This window comes from Lepidochelys kempii, chromosome 5 (genome assembly GCF_965140265.1).
Source record: "Lepidochelys kempii isolate rLepKem1 chromosome 5, rLepKem1.hap2, whole genome shotgun sequence".
NCBI lineage: Eukaryota > Metazoa > Chordata > Testudines > Cheloniidae > Lepidochelys > Lepidochelys kempii.
The window spans coordinates 29,000,095-29,017,406 of NC_133260.1; the positions used below are offsets into that span (position 1 = coordinate 29,000,095).

At 40.9% G+C, this 17,312-nt stretch overlaps 1 protein-coding gene across 3 annotated transcripts in view; it reads right to left on the minus strand.

Moving 5' to 3' along the window:
- TTC33 (tetratricopeptide repeat domain 33) overlaps nt 1–17,312 on the minus strand; it is a 121,227-nt gene that overhangs the window by 3,239 nt on the left and 100,676 nt on the right. The gene's annotated exons all lie outside the window — the stretch shown is intronic.

A 17,312-nucleotide genomic window follows, 5' to 3' on the forward strand; every position in this document is an offset into this window, starting at 1 on the left:
AAATTATAAAAAGGGTCATTTCCCTATAATTATGCATTTTGACCACGCTTGTTGTAAGAGAGTTTAATGCTAATAAGAACATGACAAAATATACGATCAATTAAAAGAAAAAAATCAAGCCAAACTCATTTTATTTTGTTGGCTCTCCATTCTGCCTACCTTCTCCCCCCTACACACACACAAGAGGGCAAGAGCAGACAGATGCAGTTTAATTTAAAAGAGAAATCTGGATTATTGAGGTTTATAAACACCACCCACATTGCCCATTTAACTTAGCACATATCTCATAAATAGATCTAATACTATGCACTGTTTTGGCCACAAGATTAGCAGCTTTCTGGAGCATGTAAACCTGATCTCATCAGGGAACTATGGCAAAAGACAAACTCTCCCACTTTGCGGAGCTGTTCAAAGAAGTGGAGAACTTCTGAGAATGATCTAGCTTTCTTCCCAAGCAAGAATACTTGCTATCTATTTGGACAGGTTTCAGAGGACAGGCCAGTCCTTGCTTACAGACAGCCCCCCAACCTGAAGCAAATACTCACCAGCAACCACACACCACACAACAAAAACACTAACCCAGGAACCTATCCTTGCCACAAAGCCCGTTGCCAACTGTGTCCACATATCTATTCAGGGGACACTATCATAAAACCTAATCACATCAGCCACACTATCAGAGGCTCGTTCACCTGTGCATCTACTAATGTGATATATGCCATCATGTGCCAGCAATGCCCCTCTGGCATGTACACTGGCCAAACTGGACAGTTTATACGTAAAAGAATCAGTGGACACAGATCAGACGTCAAGAATTATAACATTCAAAAACCAGTTGGAGAACACTTCAATCTCCCTGGTCATTCGATTACAGACCTAAAAGTCGCACTATCACAACAACAAAACTTCAAAAACAGACTCCAGCGAGAGATTGCTGAATTGGAATTAATTTGCAAATCTCAAAAGTGTCACTGTCAGATCAGATAAAGGCTTTTACACTTAGTTATAAAGGGGAAAGTACTGAAATACTGGAAAAATGCTGGAGCACAAATTATAACTGATTAGATTTTAAATACAAATGGATTTAAGATTTACTGCATAGCCTTTGACTTACTATATGCATTGCTTTTCTGATATTATGAATTCACAGTAAAATTAAATTCACTGTAAAGTCAGTACCTCTTCACACAAAACTGATAAAACCTTCAAGCCAATGAAAAGTATTTTGATTCCTAAAAGCAACCACAGCCAAAGCTGACTGCTAATCAAACCAAAGTATTTTGCTTATGAAAATTTCCACCTGACTGATCCAAATTCAGCTACAACTGGCTACAAAACCATTGCTACTGTGTTGCAAATCAGTGGTGATCATGCTGAGATATTGTTTAGCCTTACAACCAATTTATATAGATACTTGACAAGAAAACAGACGTGATCAGCTGTTTAACTACAAAAGCAATGTTTTCCCTTTAATTTAGTGAGTACACAAAATATCTGAGTTGCTTCAAAATTCTCTGTCCTTCTTTTGGGTTTAAAGAGCTGCAAGTAATTCTTGTCAAAATATAGAGGAACCTACGTACTCCATTGCATAAATTGATCCTAACACACAAGAAATAGGAACCCATGATTTCTTTTAAGAATATGTTATTAGTATTGTTGTTCTGATAAACTGCCATTCAATTCCAGGAAAAATATATATATTTTTTATTTTGGAGGCATATTACCAACTCTAAAGGTTCTGCAATCAAGGGACTCCAGACACAGAGAACAGTACAGTTTAATTCTTGCAGAACAGTGTCATTTTACTGATTTTAAACAGCTTTTAACTTCAAGAGGATATTTGGAGCTGTGAGTTAATATTAAAATGCCCTCAACTGGAACTTCTTAAAGTATTGAAAAATGAAAACAAAAACATCCACTTAGGTTTTTAAATCCACAGGGCAGGGACCTATCATTGTCCATAAAGTACCATTCACATTTATGGCACTGTAAAAATATAATTATCATAAAATATAGATTAATAATTGTAGGCACATAGACAGATGTTCTAGAGTCAACAATGCTTCTCTCAATATTTTGATGTGTAGCCTGGATATTTAACATGAATACAACAGATCATGTTCTTTCTGTGTAAGCCTAATATTAAGCTAAGTATTTGCATATTATAATGCTTAATATAAAGCGGTGCAGAAAACTGGTGGGATTAGCTTTATATCAGATCAAAGATCCTCATAAAAGTGCAGCACTGTAATGTATGGAAAACATTTTATGTTGCTATCAGAAATGTTTTAATGTTTATCAATTTCTGCCAAAATCAAGAATTGAAAACAACAGAAAACAAAGTAATCCATGAATCCACCCAATGTTGGTTAAAATATTTGTAACCACTTGCTAGTGCCCTCCCAATCTAGTTTGAAACACCCATACAGAAGATAAGATACTGGTTTTTATTCTTATTTCTCATCCAGTTTACATCTTTAATCACACAGACTGCTGCCCTAAATCAAATTCTGCAGGATAACACTATTATGCTAAAACCATTCATATCTGTGCAAATCGGCTACTTTTAATTCACATTTCTGGAACAGCTTCGACATCCCTCTAGTTTATTCTAATTGCTTAACTGGTATTTAAAAAAAATATATGACACTAGCTATAGTCGAGACACAGCTTTATTCTTCTGCACATCTGTGCTGTGACAGCATCTGCTTTTTAGGGATTCCACCACTGTACTTTAAGTGCACATGTACTTTCTCTGGGAGCCTTTCCTTTGATATCCATTTTAATCCATTCTTCTCCACTTTACACACCTGAAAACCTCACCTTTTCAAACGATTTTATCTTTGCTATCGCTGTTGAACTGTGTGGGTTACACCTTTCTCCCATGAAGCATTTCCACAATTGGTTTGCAGTCTTCAGAAGAAAAAGGTGGTTTTAGTCACACGGCTGTCTGTATAAGGAGCTATTTATTATAGGAAGAGCTAATAGTGACACCGATAGTTAAGACTGCCGCCAACACTTTCCATTGCAACCGGGGTGGATAAAAATCAATGATTCTTTAAAAAAATTTAAAACATCGTTTTTTTAATTTAAATTGGAATTTTTTGATCTAAAGATAGTTTTAATTAAGATACATTATAGCTCAGAGATATCTCATCATGGTATAGGGATTATAAATTCTAATTCTATAGTATGAGACAATATATTCATGTACTGTTTAAGAAAAGTTCTGTAAATGAGTTCCAATAATTCATGGATTACGGACCCAATTTTATGGTGTTCCAGGGGCTTCTGTACAGATTATTTAGGTTAATCTTTCTATCTACCCAATGGGACTCAGTGCTCAGTCTAGAAGACACCATCAGAGATACTTAGTTTTGTAGTTCTCATACTGTGGATTTGTGTCTCTAGAGATAACATGCTTGTTAACAGCAAAAATACTTTAAAATAAATAAATAAATAAACAAATAGAGGTGAGAAATAACAGACCTCCACCCTACTGTCCCTCTGCACATGTGTCGCAGAGTCAACCCCTTACCTCTCTCTAAAAGTGCAAAGTTTCAAAAAGTCCAATGAATAGATTGTTGGGGGCGGAATAGATCTGGACAAGGAGAAGAAGAAATCTGGAGACAAATGAGAGAAGGGAGAGACAGGCAGTAGAAACAAAAGTGAAACTGTTTCAGTAACATATTCCAGAAGTCTTGAGGTCTTTCTGAGTGTAGCCTTCATTGATTTGAGATCTACCATACCATTCTCTCACTAGAAGGGAAAACCTGTAACGGCAGCAGGCCGTAAAAGAGAGCCAGTTTGGGAATATTTTAATGAAGTTCCCCTACCAGTGAGTAAGACAGGCATGCGTGCAAAATGCAAACAGTGCAACAAAGAAATGCAACGTCTGGTTGCCTGAACAAAACAACATCATGAGAAGTGTTCCTTCTCAGGAGGAAGCTGCGTTGAAGATGATGAAAGGAACATGTCTGAACATGCAGGATCTCCAGGTTGGTAAACTTTTTTGTTTCATACTTCTTTCTTAGGGACTGCCTGTCTTTCTTCTGGACTATTCTTGAATTCTCATGTTTGAGGAAAAAATATAGTTGTTACTCTATGGTACTACCATTTTAGATGCAGTTGTGATAAAAAATAAATAGCTGAAATAGGCAGCTCTTCCTTTTACAATTTCACCTTTAAAGTAGTATTGAGTGTCAGTGAATACAATGAGTAATACTAAATGAGCAGCATGGTAATAATAATTAAATAACTGCATTGACTTATTTTGTTTAGGAGAATCCATCCTCAACATACAGGATTTTGAAGACTATCCACCTTCAAGATCACCATCATTTTCTATACATTCAGAATTATCTATCATAGTGTTTCAGTCACATTATGTATGTCACATAGCCACAGTATATCATGTAGCAAAAAGAAAAAACCCTCCACCATCCAGAAACAACCACAGATAATTTTGTGATACCAGCAGATTACAAAAAGATAATTGATGGAAAAATTGCTCGCTTTGTTTATGCAACGAATTCTCCTTTCTGTATATGATTAAGAACCCACACTTCATTAACATGGATCAGTCATTAAGAGTAGGATACAGTCCACCCAACAGACCAGATGTCACAGGCAAACTGCTGCAAAAAGTGTATGAAAGTGTTAGAAAGCTTTTCCCAATATCTAACCTAAATCTCCCTTGCTGCAGCCCATTACTTCTTGTTCTAGGTTCAGTGGATGGGGAGCACAATTGATCACCACTCTCTTTATAATAGCCCTTAACATATTTGAAGACTCTGAGTCTTCTGTTCTCTAGACTAAACATGCTCGGTTTTTTAACCTTTCCTCATAGGTCAAGTTTTCTAAACCTTTTGTCATTTTTGTGGCTCTCCTCTGGACTCTCTCCAATTTGTTCATATCTTTCATAAAGTGTGGTACCCAGAACTGGACACAGTACTCCAGCTGAAGCCTCACCAGTTCTGAGCAGAGCAGAATTCTCTCTCCCATGTTTTACATATGACACTCCTGTCATCTCAAAATGATATTAGCCTTTTTCACAGTTGCAACACATTGTTAACTCATATTCAATTTGTGATCCACTATAACCCCCAGATCCTTTCCAACAATACTGCCACCTGCCAGTTATTCCCCATTTTGTAGCTGTGCGTTTGATGTTTCCTTCCTAGATGAAATACTTTGTACTTGTTGTTATTGAATTTCATCTTGTTGAATTCAGACCAATTCATTAAGGTCCTTTTGAATTCTAATCCTGTCTTTGTAACCCCTCTCAGCATGGTGTCATATGTGAATTTTATAAGCATACTCTCCATTCCAGTATCCCAGCCGTTAATGAAAATATTGACTAGTACACATTCAAGACTGACCCCTGTGTGACACCACTAATTACGCCCTCCCAGTTTGACTATTTCTAACTATTCTTTGAATACGGTCTTTCAACCAGTTTTGCACTCACTTTATAGAAATGTAATCTAGACCACTTTTACCTAGTTTGTTTATGAGACTATCACGTGGGACTGCATCAAAAACCTTACTAAAAATCAAGATATCACACAACTACGTCTTCCTCCCATCCATTAGGCCACTAACCCTATCAAAATAGTAAATTAGGTTGGTATGGCATAATTTGGTCTTGACAAATCCATGCTGGTTATTCCTGAAAACGCTATCCCCCTGGTGGTTACAAACAGATTGTCTAAAATGTTTTCCAGTATCTTTCCAGGTATCGAAGTAAGGCTGACTGGTCTATAATTCCCCAGGTTGTCTTTGTTCTCCTTTTTAAAGATAGGTACTATGTTTGCCTTTCTCCAGTATTCTGGGACCTAACCCATCCTCCATGAGATCTCGAAGATAACTGCTAACAGTTCCAAGATTGCTTCAGCTGGATTCATAAGTACCCTAGGATTAATTGCATCAGGCCCTGCTGACTTGACTACATCTAACTTATCAACATATTCTTTAACCTATTCTCTCTCTATTTTGGCTTATATTCATTCCCCTTTTTGTGTTGAGTATCTGGTCACCATTAACCTTTTTAGTGAAGACTGAAGCAAAACTGGCATAAAACATCTCAGCTTTCTTCATGTCATCAGTTAGTAGCTCTCCTTGCCTATTAAACAGAGGACTTACACTTTCTTTCATCTTTCTCTTGCTCCTAAAGTATTTAAAGAACCTCTTCTTATTGCCTGTTATGTCCCTTACTAGGTGTAACTCCCTTTGTGCATTAGCCTTTCTGATTTTGTTTCTATTCTTTTGTTCTCCTCTTATCAATTTGTCTATGTTTCCACTTAATGTAGGATTGCTTTTTGATTTTCAGGTCACTAAAGAGCTCCTGATGGAGCCGTATTGGCCTCTTAGACTATACTTCCTAGCTTTCCTCCCTATCACGATAGTTGGCAGTTATTCCTTTAATACTGTCTTTTTGAAAAACTGCCCCAGCTCTACTGAACTCCTTCTTCTCTTAGATTTTCTTTCCATGGAACTTTACCTACAAGTTCTCTGCATTTATTAAAGTCTTATTTTTTGAAGTTTTGATGTTAATAGATTCTTACAACTATTTCATTGACAAGCTCTAATGCGTCCAGGATTTGGAGCAGTGACATGAAATTTGATAAAGAGGTTGCCTTGGTGTCAGGGATGCATCCTGTTCCAACCTTGTGAAAATCCTCCCAAATTTGACCAAGTTATAAGCCCCTACAAATCTCTGTTTGCACATTCTCGATAGAGGTTTGTTGGAGGCTAACAACATTATTCTCCAAAGTTTCTGCCTTTGCTGAGCATGCTCCATCCCATCACAGCTCCTATGAGTTCACTGGACTGAGCTTTCATCAGTCCCACAGAGTAGCTAAGCATGCTCCATTCCTGAACTGCAGGATATCCAAAAGTTAAGCAGAACTTTTCTTGAAATTCTCTCCTCCTAACAGCAATGGCTACTACGACACCAGCCTGACTTGTTTGAATGCAGAGGGGAGAGGTGATGAGGACAAAAGAATGCTGAGACCAGTGCCTGTAGACACAATGGCCTCTGGCAGCTAGAAAGAGCAAATTCAGGGAAAGCTCTGGGCTGGTGCATGCTCAGTACAAATGAAATCTTCAGATAATTTAGTTGCCAAGCTAACTAGTCTCACTAGTGAACTTCCTCTACTTGTCCTTCCTTCCATTCATCCTTCCCCGCCCACAACTCTCCTCCTTCCCTTCTATCACAGATGCAGAAGTTTATCTTCTCTTTCCTACAAACCCCCCCACTTGTCCCACTGACCCATCCCAACTCCTGATCTCGCTCATGTCAATCTCATTCCCGACCTTACTCTTCTCCTTATCTTCTCACTCTTCTCTAGCTCTTTTAGCTCACATTATAAACACGCTTTAGTCTCTCCTGTCTTAAAAAAAACCCTACCCTTAATCCCATTTGCCTCTCCAACTACCATCCCAAAATCCCTTTTCCCTTCCATCTCTAAGCTCATTGAAAACTTTGCATACAATCAGTATCTGGAATTCCTCTCCTCAAGCTCCATCCTAGACCCTCTCCAAACTGGCTTCCACCCTTGCATTCCAGTGAAACTGCTCACACCAAAGTCTCTAATGACCTCTTCCTGGCCAAACTGCAGAACCAGTACTCCTTCCTAATCCGCCTTTATTTGTCAGCCATCTTTGACACAGCTGACCATGGACATTTTCCTGAAATCTTGTCTTTCTTTAGCCGGTGACTCTGTCCTCTCCCAGTTTTCTTCATACCTCTCTAATTGCTCCTTCAGAGGATCCTCCTAATCCCTCCTCAATTTTTGGTGTGGGTTCCACAGGGCTCTGTCCTTAGACCCCTCCTATTCTCCCTCTAACCAGGTCTCCCAGTAAATTCATCTGCAAACACAAATTCAGGTACCGTCTCTGCTGGCGATTCAAATACCTCTCTATTTCAGACCTGTCATCTTTCATCTCAGCTAGAATCTCAGTCTGTCTGACATCTTTTCATAGATGACTAGCTATCGACTAAAACTCAACATGGCTAAAACAGAACTCTAATTTCCCTCCCAAGCCCTTTTCACTACCTTGTTTCTTGATCACGGTGGACATCATCATCCTGCATGCCAGTGAGACCCATAACCTGAGCCTCATCTTCAACTCAGACCACAATCTGGGTCCTCACATTCAGCCTATGTTTTAATCTTGCCAATTCTTTCTGCATAACACCTCTAAGATATGGCCTTTCCTATCCATTCACACAGCTAAAACTCTCTCTCTCTGGTCCAGGCACTCATCATCTCGCATTACAGTGTGACAATCAGGATCCAGGGAAAAACCATCTGGACCCTGACTGTCACATACTGAAACATCCTACTTTGTGGCCTTGACAAATGCAATTTTGCCCCACCTATATCCACTCAGAATGCTGTTTCAAATCATTTCTCCAGCCTGTCATTTGGACCACATCACCTCACTTTTGCATTCCTCCCCCACCATGGGCTTCTGCTTCTCTACTGCATCAAAAACCAGGAACTTATTTTCATTTTCAAAGGTCTTCAAGGGCTAACCATACCCTCCATGTAATGTCTCATTCACTATCAAGATGTCAACTCTGCCTTCCATCCCAACAGCCGCCTCCAAACAAGCATCTTTATGCTTTCTCCCATAGCTACCCTTCTTGCTTGATTAGAGCCCTGCCCTATAAACATCTACAAAGCTACCTAATTTTCCTCCTCCAAAACTCTCATTAAAACCCTTCTTTTCTATTACACTTACAAAAACCCAGAACCCTTGACAATGATTAGGCTGCTGCTTTGCTGAGACCACAGACTACCATACTGACCAATACTGTCTCACTGTTCCCTCGCACATTCCTGTCTGTCTGTATCCATCTGCTCTTTCTTGTTTTAGACTTAGCACTTTGGGGAAGGTTTTTTTGTTCTGTGTTTGTACAGTACCTAGCACGCTGGGAACCTGGTCCATGACTAAGGGTATGGCAATATAAATAATAATACTGAGCATCGGTGAACTGAGATTATTCAGAGGTTTATAATTTAGCCAAATTTGGGCAAATTTTCATAGGGAACAGTAAAAGGCACATCCTAGGCATCAAAGTAACCCTCCCCTTGCCAAATTTCAAGGCCCTGTTCCAAAACATGAAGGCATTAAAGCTTCACAGCAAAATGTTTGTAAGAATTTTTTTAAGATGGGTAAAACTTATTTTTCCTAATCTCTTTATCAGAAACAGCTGAATCATTTTAGCTGAAAGTTTTAAGAAAAATCAGCAGACACCCAGCATGGGAAATTTCAGGCCAAATGGTTAAAGTCTGCAGTTTTAAGTGACTGAAAAAGGGTCTTATCATGGGAAGTGTTGGGCAACTTTTGCCTGCGGGTGGCTTTACCAGGTCTACCGATAACAATTGTAAAATTATTTATAAAAGAACAGTTAGGGTTTTAGAAAACTGGAGGCATTTCTAATTTATTGATTTGGAAAATGGGAAAGTTCAGTGGGTAAGTGCTCCCTTGAGTTACAGAATGAGTAAAAGTGCGTTTGGAGGGAGCACATAAATGTAACTAAGACTTTCAAGAGAGGTCAAAGACTGGAGCAACAGAAATGTAGCAGATTAGGATTAAGGTGTATTGGCAGAGCTTTGTGAAGAATGCTTCTTATGCTTCACTGTTATAACCTTTTATTTCTGTGAGTACCAAATTCATACAAAGAAACATGATTTTTTTAAATATATTTGCTCTAGAATTGATGGAAAATGGCTAAAGTTTAGTTCAACAAATATTAAAGTAAATTACACACTAAACAATTAAAACAAATCAATTTTAGTTCTGACTGGATCATCATCAACTTTAATATACCGAAGAAAAGATTGAAAGTATTAACTATCTGCTATCTGACTGATTATTTTGTTGCAAATGAGTCAACTAATAGATTGGCAATGAAAGAATATTTTGTGCCATCAATTTAAAGACTGAGTCACATTTCCTCTGTTCTTTCTTCTTATGTCAAAGTGTCTGCACTGTTTTATTACATTTTCATTGTACTTCTCTTATTTTTGATGGATAATTTAATACTTGATAATCCTTATTACCTACGATATATTTTCCCATTTTCACTGTGAACACTGCCAGAGAAAGCACAGATGTCCAAAGTCTATGTTTTTCTTGGTTGCAATTTTTGGCTACTTCAAATCAGAGATCATGTAGCTGTCTCAGACCCTATGGTTCCTCTCTAACACTTTTGCCCCCCAAGTTGGCTTGGGAACAGCTACTTGGGATAGTATTATTGCCTCCCATGGAAAACCAATGGACTGGCAAAAGCTACAAACCAAGTCCATATTGTAGATGCAGAGAAAGTGTTGTCTTCTCTTTGACGAGACTATCAGAGGCACTGAAGTGACCATCTAACCATGCAAAGTCTGAGGTATGGACTGCTTACCCTCCCGCCCCATCAATACTGGAAACATGGCTAGTTAGCCCAAGTGCAGTGCTACCATTAGCCTCCTGACAGTTTAGCTCTAGCCCCAACTTCACCTCAGCTCCACTTCCCTCAGAATCTGGCCAAACACTCCCTTAATACTGTGTGCTAGAATGTGAATGCTAAAATGTGACGGTTACTGGCTTTGTGGTTGGGGAAATATGCCTTAACAAGAAAAATTTTCTTTCACACCAAAACCTGATGAATATACCAATATTTACAGAACATACAAAAATAAAAAACTACAAGCTGAATAATGTAAAGAAAAGCTCAATGCCAATTTTTTCGCTGAAACAAATATAAAATGTTTGCTGTGTTGTTGTAGTTGTGTTGGTCCCAGAATACGAGAGAGACAAGTGAGTTAATATATTTTATTGGACCAACTTCTGCTAATCTAATAAAAAAATATTACCTCACTTGCCTTGTCTCACAAATATAAAACAAACAGTAACTTTTAAAAGTTTAATTGCGTCTTTATTTTGCATTTGTGTACTTAATAGAAAAGCAAGTGTCCACTTATGATTTTAATATTAATGGCAGAGTTATAGTATTCCAACACTGTGCTCAAAACAGTATTTTTCTGACTGCAAAATAATCTGCATACTGTGTTCTTCTTAGAAAAAAAGAATATTATAACAGTGTGATAAAACGTAATGCCTTAATCCTACACAGAACTATAAAAATCAGTTTTGAGTTATGATTTGTTTCCCTTAGGATGGCAGCAACATGGTCTGAAACACTACAGATTTGACTGCTTTACGCTTGAACCACTAACTCAGAAGTTAATGTCACACACTATGTTGGCATTCCCATTGATGATCATATCTTTGTATTTCTCATTAGCTAAATTTGGCAAATGACACAGGAATCCATCTAAAGTCCAGAAACGGTTTATGTCAGATTTTATAATAGAAACTTCTAATGTAATACAAGAGTTGGCAAGATCTATGAGCAATATATATGGATAATAATACTGGGTATATCTGGCATATATGCATTCTAGCAGAAATACAATACTTTGCTCTTTGTTGATCTGCAAACCCCATATTTACAAAAGAGACATGATACTTGTTAATTTGCAAACTTCTATAACAGTGTCACTTAGCAAAATTCTGCTTTATACTAATTTCTTATTTTTATTTGTTTTACAAAAAACAGAACCCGTTTTATTTTTCTCATGAAAAGCTATTGTACTGATGAAGATCCTAAAGTGTAGGGAAAATGACTGTTCAATTTGTCTTTGGCAGTACAGTGAAACCAACCTTTAATGATCCACTTATAATGACGAAAGTGCAGTGAAAGATCTGAATGTCCCCTGCTGGGCTGTTTGCCTTTGGGGTGAGGAGGGGTGAAGCGATCATCCCAGAGAATTGGAGGGGGAGGAGAGTTGGGTTGGGTTGCACATTCACCCTAAAACTTCAGCCCCTCCTTTTAAATGGCCAACCCAACGGGCTTTGCTTGGTATGGGAAAGGAGGGAGCTGCTGTTTGAAACCATTACCACATGTTATGAAGGTTGAAGAAGCCAAAACCCTTTGCCTTACCATGGCTGCCTGAAAGCCGAATTCTGTTGCCCAGCCGAGCATGTGTGATGTCTCACACCAAACCAGCAGGCACTAAATATAAGAGGCAAAATGCGACCTTGTACCAAAAGCACATGTGCTATCTAATGTGAATCGCTTGATTCAGTGTGAAATAGTCTTCCCTTTGTTCTCTAAAATGTATCTTTTTAAAAAATACTCTCCCTTTTTTTCCTCCCACAGCTGCAAATGTTTCTACACTCCCCCTATCATCTCCATCCCAGAGGCCAGCGCGATTACAAGGTGAAAAAAACGCACTTGTGATGACATGTTCTCAGAGCTCATGCAGTCCTCCCGCGCTGAAAGAGCTCAGCAGAATGCGTGGAGGTAAAAAATGGCAGAGTCCAGGAAAGCGTTAAATGAATGCGGTGAGAGGAAAGAGGAGCGTGACGAGAGGAGGCAGGATGCAATGCTGAGGCTAATTGGGGAGCAAACTGATATACTCAGGCATCTGGTGGAGCTGCAGGAAAGGCAGCAGGAGCACAGACCGCCACTGCAGCCCCTGTATAACCACCTGCCCTCCTCCCCAAGTTCCATATCCTACTCATCCAGACGCCCAAGAACGCGGGTGGGGGAAGCTACGGGCACCCAGCCTCTCCACCCCAGAGGATTGCCCAAGCAACAGAAGGCTGGCATTCAATAAGTTTTGAACTGTAGAGTGGCCTTGTCCTTCCCTCTTCCCCTCATCCACCACCCTACCCGGTGCTTCCCTCCTCACCCACCCGTCCCGGGCTACCTTGTGAGTTTTCCCCCTATTTGTGTGATGAATTAATAAAGAATGCATGACTTGGAAACAATAATGATTTTATTGCCTCTGAAAGCGGAGATCAAAGGGGGGAGGTCGGTTGGCTTACAGGGAAGTACAGTCAACCAAGGGGGCGGGTTTTCATCAAGGAGAAACAAACAGAACTGTCATACCGTAGCCTGGTCAGTCATGAAACTGGTTTTCAAAGCTTCTGTCATAAATATAAAGGGAAGGGTAACCACCTTTCTGTATACAGTGCTATAAAATCCCTCCAGAGGCAAAATCCTTTCACCTGTAAAGGGTTAAGAAGCTAAGGTAACCTCACTGGCACCTGACTCAAAATGACCAATGAGGGGACAAGATTCTTTCAAATCTGGAGGCGGGGGAAAAAGGCTTTTGTTTGTCTGTCTGTGTGATACCTTTGCCGGGAATAGATCAAGGATGCAAGCCTTCCAACTGCTGTAAAGTTAGTAAGTAATCTAGCTAGAAAATACATTAGATTTCCTTTTGTTTTTTGGCTTGTAAAATTCACTGTGCTGGAGAGAATGTGTATTCCTGTTTTGTGTCTTTTTGTAATTTAAGATTTTGCCTAGAGGGATTCTCTATGTTTTGAATCTGATTACCCTGTAAAGTATTTACCATCCTGATTTTACAGAAGTGATTCTTTTACCTTTTCTTTAAATAACATTCTTCTTTTAAGAACCTGACTGATTTTTTATTGTTCTTAAGATCCAAGGGTTTGGGTCTGTGTTCACCTGTACCAATTGGTGAGGATATTATTATCAAGCCTTCCCCAGGAAAGGGGGTGTAGGGCTTGGGGGGATATTCTGGGGGAAGATGTCTCCAAGTGGTCTCTTTCCCTGTTCTGTGTTTAAATCGGTTGGTGGTGGCAGCATACTGTTCAAGGACAAGGCAAAGTTTGTACCTTGGGGAAGTTTTTAACCTAATCTGGTAAGAATACGTTTAGGGGGTCTTTCATGAAGGTCTCCACATCTGTACTCTAAAGTTCAAAGTGGGGAAGGAACCTTGACAGCTTCTCTGATGCGCAGGGCACCCAGCTGTGCTCTTCTAATCACCCTGGTGTCTGGTTGTGTGTAATTGGCCACCAAGCGATTTGCCTGAACCTCCCACCCCACCATAAACTTCTCCCCTTTACTCTCACAGAGATTGTGGAGCACACAACAAGCAGCAATTACAATGGGAATACTGGTTTCACTGAGGTCTAACCTAATCAGTAAACTGCGCCAGCGAGCTTTTAAACATCCAAATGCACATTCTATCACCATTCTGCACTTACTCAGCCTGTAGTTGAACAGCTCCTTACTACTGTCCAGGGTGCCTGTGTATGGCTTCATGAGCCATGGCATTAAGGGGTAGGCTGGGTCCCTAAGGATAACTATAGGCATTTCAACATCCCTAATGGTAATTTTCTGGTCTGGGAAGTAAGTTCCTTCCTGCAGCTGTTCAAACAGACCAGAGTTCCTGAAGATGCGAGCATCATGCACCTTTCCCGGCCATCCCACGTTGATGTCAGTGAAAAGTCCCTTGTGATCCACCAGTGCTTGCAGCACCATTGAAAAGTACCCTTTGCGGTTTACGTACTGGCTGCCAAGGTGGTCCGGTCCCAAGATAGGGATATGTGTTCCGTCTATCGCCCCACCACAGTTAGGGAACCCCACTGCACCAAAGCCATCCACTATGACCTGCACATTTCCTAGAGTCACTACCCTTAATAGCAGCAGCTTAGTGATTGCATTGGCTACTTGGATCACAGCAGCCCCCACAGTAGATTTGCCCACTCCAAATTGATTCCCGACTGACCAGTAGCTATCTGGTGTTGCAAGCTTCCACAGGGCTATTGCCACTCGCTTGTGAACTGTGAGGGCTGCTCTCATCTTGGTATTCCTGCACTTCAGGACAGGGGAAAGCAAGTCACAAAATTCCATGAAAGTGCCCTTACGCATGCGAAAGTTTCACAGCCACTGGGAGTCATCCCAGACCTGCAACACTGTGCGGTCCCACCAGAATGTGCCTGTTTCCCGGGCCCAGAATCGGCATTCCACGGCGGGAACCTGCCCCATTACCACCATGATGTCCAAATTCCCAGGGCCCGTGCTTTGAGAGAAGTCTGTGTCCATGTCCTCATCACTATTGTTATCGCGCTGTCGTCGCCACCTCGCCTGCTTTTACAGGTTCTGCACACACTGCAGGATAATGTGCGAGGTGTTTACAATGCTCACAACAGCAGTGGTGAGCTGAGTGGGCTCCATGCTTGCTGTGGTATGGCGTCTGCAGGAGAGAAGAGTTGCAGCGGAAGAGGTGGATGATGACGGATGCCACCGAGAATAGATATTTATACAGAATGACGAGAGGACCTGCGAGGTGGATTCATGGCACCAGGACACCACAGTTGCAGTGGATGATGACAAAATGGAGAAATTTGCTATTTAGACTGAGCTCATTTACAAGAGCAGGAGAGCAGAGTTGCAGTGGAAGCGGTGGATGATGACGGTTAGCAGTCGTACTGCACCATCTGCTGACAGCAGCACCCAGGACACAACAGCAGCGGTGACAGTCAGCTGCGCTGAGCAGGCTCCATGCTTGCTGTGGTATGGCGTCTGCACAGAAAAAAGGGTGAAACGATTGTCTGCCGTTGCTTTCAAGGAGGGAGGGGCAACTGACTACATGTACCAAAACCACCCGCAACAATGTTTTTGCCCCATCAGGCATTGGGAGCTTAACCCAGAATTCCAATGGGCGGCGGAGACTGCGGGAACTGTGGGATAGCTACCCACAGTGCACTGCTCCATAAGTTGATGCTAGCCTCAGTAGTGAGGACACACTCTGCCGACTTAATGCGCTTAGTGGGGACATATGCAATCAACTGTATAAAATCAATTTCTAAAAATCGACTTCTATAAAATCGATCTCATTTCATAGTGTAGACATACTCTGAGAGTACTAGGACATGACAGGAGTGGAGAAAGTTTAGAAAGGCTTGGGAAGTGGGGATGTGAATAGCATGCCCACCAGGATTGTGGAGGGGTTGTACCACCACTAGAGGAAGTCAGTACATGGGAGGGAAGGACCAGCAGCTTGGTGAGAGAGTCTACCTGTGGATCATAGACTGTTCGGAGCCCATGTTGGAGGCCGTGCATATGGAGACAGGCATGTGGTGTAACAGCAGTGCAAGATGCCATATGTCCTAGAAGGGAGAGGCATTGGCAGGCACATGTGCGTGGATGATGTTGGAGTGTGGCAAGGAGGGCAACAAGGGTGGTGCAGCAGTCCCTGGGAACAAAGGCTCTGGCTGCCATGGAGTCCAAACGTGCTCCTATAAAGTTGGATCATATTAAAGAAGTTCTGTATTAAAATCACAAATGAGTTTGATTCCCCATAGTTTAAATTCCAGGGTATTACTAATTAAGAGGTCTCTTGGTTTTTGGTACTGTTTCTCTCCCTCTACGTGTGAAACTTGCAAGCTGCTAATTGTGTTAGTACATTCTAAGACAGAGCCTGTTCTCAAAGCAATTCTTTGTAACAACAACTACTCACACAGAGAGAGATTCAAAGCAATACTTTGTAACAACAGAAACAGCACCCAGAGACTCCCCGCCTTTTTGTTGTAGTCATCTCGCTTTGTTAACAATTGTGATTAAAATAGAGATAGAGGATGTATGTGGATGGATGCTTGGTGTGGATAATAACTGAATGATCAGGGAGGTGCCAGCCTAAGAATCCAGTGTCCATCGGCTGAAGGTGTCAAGTGGAAATAACCAGAGGACCCCCGGAGGGCAGACCAGAATCCACCCAACAGCCTCAAGAATGGGAGAACCAAAGAACAAGATAACATCTGGCAGCACGGAGACGTCAGGAATGTGCCATCTGCTGATTGATTCAGTAACAGCATGATGAAGCAATTCCCATAGACTGGCATAGGAATAAATTCCTATAAAAGTGGACTCTAGAAAGTGAGAACTTTGGGGTCTGATTCTGCAAACCAATTTCCAGGAGCATCAGATGAGCAGCTGACGTGTCCTCCTCATGTCCAGGCCACCTGGCCAGTGGCTTGGCATGAGCAAGTCTAAGGCTGGTAACTATGATAACAACCTTGCAGAACCTGTGTGTGTGTGTGTGTATGAATGAATGTGTGAATAAATATGAAATTGAATGGAATGTTATAGCTATAACTAACTGCTTACTATGACTCTTTCTGTATTCACAATAAATGTGGCATTTTGCCTTTTCCCCTTTAACAAGATCCTGCTGATTTTTATTTTATTGGTATAACAATAAAGGTAAGCATGTGCGTAGGAACAAGGACGGATTTTTCTTCATTGATGCATACTCCTAGTCTCTGAAGGCCGGTGTGCAGGGAGTGCATGGGTAGTCAGGAGGCGGGAGTGGGAGGATGACACCAGAAGCCAGTCATCTAAGTAAGGAAATAGGGCGTCCCAGTCGGCACATATAGGCTGCTACAACTGCAAAGAGCTTGGTAAATATAAGGGGAGAGGGGGCAGTGGTGAT